The following is a 4,736-nucleotide window of genomic DNA, read 5'->3' as shown; positions in this document are numbered from 1 at the left end:
TGTGAATGTCTGTGATTCTTTCTTCTGTCAGTCTCAATGTTGTCCACATCCCTCCTGAAGTGGGGCGCCCAGAACTGGACACAGTACTCCAGCTGTGGCCTGACCAGTGTTACATAGAGGGCGAGGATCACCTCCTTGGCCCTGGTAGAGATGCACCTGTGGATGCATGACAAGATATGATGCACAACAAGATGTGAATGTCTGTGATTCTTTCTTCTGTCAGTCTTGGGAATTTAAATGTAAAAGCCAGTTGAATATACAGTGCTTTCTTTTATTTAACTTCCAAACAGCACACTTGGCCTGGTGGAGAGTTGCTGTAGTTCTTTCATGACTTTTTAGTCAATATTGAAGGGAGCATACAAGCAAAAGTTTTGATGCAGAGTACCAACATATTTCTGCTGCTCCAAGAGGAAAGTGATTGCTCTTGAAGATTTCCAGGGTAACTAGACAGTCACCTTGCCAGGGTCACCTGATCCCCAGCTGTCTTTCCTGCTTGGTGCAGGGGGCTGGACCCGATGATCTTTCAAGGTCCCTTCCGGCCTTACAATCTATGAATCTATAACATCTGTTTGTAAGGCTCCAAGAATAAGTACTTCAATGTTATTTTATCTGCATTCAGCACTTAAGAGGTTTCTAGCTTCACGTAGCTATCATAGTGAGTTTCCAAATATTCTCTCCACTGCTCATCTACTTCTTGCTCTTCACACTCCTTTCAAGATTTGCTAACAATCAGTCATTTTTGAATGAGCAGAAGGAGCTCCTTCTTGAAGCTATTCATAATAATCTCTTACTTAAGGGAAAAAAATTATCAGAAGGGGTAAAATTCAAGATTGACTGGTAACTGCAAGGAGTTGATTTCATAGGAAATTTTGAAAACATTTTAGGCATTTATACACATACTTTTGTCCTGTGATGCGCCAGAGATCTGCCGCTTAGAAGCAGACTCATTTAATCAAGTCTGTTTCTTACACAAGATGATGCAAACTGCATTACGCCACATGCAGTTGTATAAGTGGCAAAATGCACGCAGAAAATGGCGGCGATGCACTTTTTTACTAAATCATCTTCTGTGTGTTTTAGTTCAAAAGTGCACCGCCACCATTTTCTCAGCGCTGACGTACGTTTTGCTGCTTATACAACTGCAAGCATCGCAGCACCACGTGCAGCAGCACTTGTATGTGTAAAAATGCCCTTTGAGCCAAATGTTGTTTCATCTTTATGTAAGTAGCACTTACATAGCTGTGTAAGGATGTACTCGTATAGCTACATTTGTCCTGCACTTCCCTGTTAGTATGACCAGAAGGCTGCAATCTGGCAGAACAGAATAGCATAGGTACACACATCACCCTGCATCAGTCCCAAAGATGTAGTCACAGAGAAACCACAAGTACTTTGGGTTGGTTGGAGTGGTGGGGAGACTTTCCCACATTTTAATCCCGTACTCTAAGGATTAGGGCACTTGGCCAGGGAATGGGAGACGGGTCCAGAGAGGGTTTGAACTTTCATCTCGCACTTCCAAGCGCAGTGCTTTAACCACCAGGCTGTGCACTAGGCATTTCCTGAAGCACTGTTCAGCTCTCTTGAAGCAATTTCACTGTGCAGGAAGAAGCTATGTAGGGTCAGGAAGAAAGCAAACCTGTGTGAGGGTTGTTCGTGAGATAGGCACTGGTGTGGAAAAGAGAGGGCCCCGAGTTCTGGCTCTTGACCCCAGTGGCTGTTCTGCACTTTATTCACTGGATAGAATGAATCAAAAAGTTTGTCCCCTGTCGGATGGAGGAGCCTCCTCTCTTCCAGGGCAGACCCAAAAATCACTGAGTCACACTCCCTCTGTTTTCTCTAGCTACTTAGGTGCCACTTAAGATGTCCCACCCACTGCATAGAGTATCCCCCACAGCAGGGAGATCACAGAGACTGTGATCTCCTAGCTTCAGGGGTCCGTTGCACTCCCCAGTAGCTGGGAGATCAGAGCAGCTACGCTCCCCAAGCCACAGACAGCCTGCACATAGAAATTTAAAGCTGGATAGAAACCGGCTGTAACGGGTCAGCAGTGTTTTTGAGCAGAATGCCAAAAACACTGTAACCTCAGCTTGTAAGATCTTGGCGTGCCAGAGGTGAACAGCAGGGGCAGCTGTGAGGGGCCTGATCTTTGTTGTGGCAGTGCAGTCCCAGCCTATTCCCCACTATCTGCACCGAGGCACACATGCTGAGTAAAATGCCTTTGCGTGCCATGCACTGGCACCCATGCTGGGGGTTGCCTACCCCTGAGCTATAAAATTCATTACATATTTTCAAGCAATAACTGTATAGCTGGTTGGACCTTTTTAAGGTGCCTTAGTTAATTAGCACGTGTAGCCAGTCTAGATTTAGTGCACAATTAACAAGGTACTTGCGTAATAGATATAATGTGTAGCTATGTAGAGTGGAGGCCTTAGACATGTACAAGCAAAATAGGATTTGGTCCATTATGTTTCACTGGAAGCACCAAATGGGAGTTTAGCCTATCTAGTGCCTTGCAAAAAACAGGAAGTGATTTACTGCCTTGTAAATAGAAGCCTGATCCTGCAATATTAAAGAAGCTTGCAGGTGTGTGTCTAGTGGAAGCAAGTCTGAAGCAGTAACGTAATTAAGGTGGGGTGAGCAGGTCAGTAGTCCCAGGGACCACTTTGGTGGGGAAGAGATGGGAAAATAGCAGCAGCACCTGTCGCTGTGTAATTGTTCCAGTAGTATAGCAGCAGCCAGAAATCACTGCTGCCTCCATGCATTGCAGGTGCCCCAGGTGCGCAGCTGACTTGCTGAGCACCTCAGGATTGAAGCCTTATCTAGCCTATGCTAGATTGTTTATTTTCTTGTCACACACAAGTAAGCAAAATCGGCTTTGCCCATAAATGAATAGTATATTAAGGTCAGAGCTAATTGAACAAGGACTTGTTGGAACTTTAATCATATCTGAAAATACGCACAAGTACAGACTACTTTTTATTTCGCTTTTGGTAAGTGTGAATCTGAACTTGCCACATCTTTCTGTGACTTCTTTATTTGAACTTCCTACTTTTCTCTGCAGTCACAGTGTAGTGCAGCAATCAGCAACAGTCTGGAGCCACAGGTTGGAACAACCCAGCTTGGGTCTAAGGTGGGCCAGCGTTCCAACATGGCTGCAGCTGCTGCAGGTTCTGACTTCTGCAGCGTAGGTGCAGCTCCCATCTGCCCAGCCCTAATGCAGCTCCTTGTAACTTATTCTCAGCATGGCCAAAGCCCTTACCACCAAGGTCGTTCAGCTTCACAGGTTAGGTCCAGTGGCTTTATAGGTTGAATAATGCCAATCTCTCTGGTCTAGTGAATGTAACCACATAAAAGGCTTTTTGAACCACTGGCATAAGGATATTTTCCATTTCCTAAATTATTTTTCACTAATCTCTTTCTGCTTTCTCAAGACATCTTCTCCTTTCATGACACTTAAGAGATTCACAGAAGTTAGGGGCTGGAAGGGACCTCACGAGATCATCAGGTCCAGCCCCCCTGCTCTTATGCAGGAACGACTGCTGGGGTCAGATGATCCCAGCAAGGTGTGTCCAGGTGTCTTTTGACAGTCTCCAGGGTAGTGGCTGTACTACCTCTGGGGGGAGTCTGTTCCAGACTCTGGACACTCAAACCGTAAAGATATTTTTCCTTGTATCCAATCTGAAGTGATCTAGCAGTTTATGTCCATTATTCCTTGTCTTCCCCTGAGGTGCCTTGGTGAACAGATGCTCTCCCAGCCCCTGATGTTTGCCCCTTATATACTTATAGGCTGTCACAAAGTCCCCCCCTAAGTCTTCTCTTCTCCAGGTTGAACAATCCCGTGTTCTTCAGCATCTCCTCATATGGCCTGTTCTCCAGATCTCTAATCATTCATGTGGCCCTCATTTGGACTCTTTCAAGTTCGCCACATCCTTTTAGAAGTGCAGCGCCCAGAACTGGATGCACTATTCCAGCTGTGGCCTCACCAGTGTCGAGTAGAGTGGGAGGATAACATCCTTAGTCTTGCTTGAAATGCATCAGTTGATGCATGCCAGTATATTGTTCACTCTGCCAGCTCTAGCATCGCACTGGTAGTTCATATTCATTCTGTGGTCAGTCATGACCCCCCTAGTTCTCTTTCAGTCATGGTGCTAGCTAGTGTAGCACCACCAAGCCTGTAAGTATGTTGCAAATTATTTTTCCCTAAATGAAGCGCGTTACATTTTTCAGTGTTAAACAGCATCAGGTTTTGATCCACCCACCTTACAAGCCTGTCCAGGTCAGCCTGTATCCTCATCCTGTCTTCCAGCATGACAGCAGCTGTCATCCGTGAACTTTTCCAGCACACTTTTTCACACCTGTATCCAAATCATTGATAAATATATTGAAAGGCACTGGTCCTAATACTGAACTCTGGGAGACGCTAGAGGTGTGCGAAGTGGGCCATATTCAATTTGGATTTTGCCCGATTTGGGGGACAGTGATTTGATTTGTTAATTTGGATCACTGTCCTGATTTGATTCAATCAAATCTGAATCTGCAGATTTGATTCTGATTCAGAGAATCGGCAATTCAGCCATAGACACAGCTTTTATATGTTTTTTCTACATCCCTCAAGGTACCAGGGGTGGCTTGTAAACACTGAGATGGTGGGGTGGATGGAGCATCCCATGGGAGCGTTTGGAGACCCCCGCATGGTCAGTGATGGGCTTGGAAGCAGACTGGGAGTACTTCCGGTC

The 4,736-nt window shown here is 45.6% G+C and overlaps 1 protein-coding gene across 1 annotated transcript in view; it reads left to right on the top strand.

The window, feature by feature from the left end:
* KIAA1107 (KIAA1107 ortholog) overlaps positions 1-4,736 on the top strand; it is a 69,320-nt gene that overhangs the window by 41,270 nt on the left and 23,314 nt on the right. The window lies entirely within an intron of this gene.

The sequence above is a fragment of the Crocodylus porosus genome, unplaced genomic scaffold (assembly GCF_001723895.1).
Source record: "Crocodylus porosus isolate Cpor-Errol unplaced genomic scaffold, CroPor_comp1, whole genome shotgun sequence".
NCBI classification, from domain to species: Eukaryota; Metazoa; Chordata; order Crocodylia; family Crocodylidae; genus Crocodylus; species Crocodylus porosus.
This window is presented reverse-complemented; position numbering and strand designations above follow the sequence as displayed.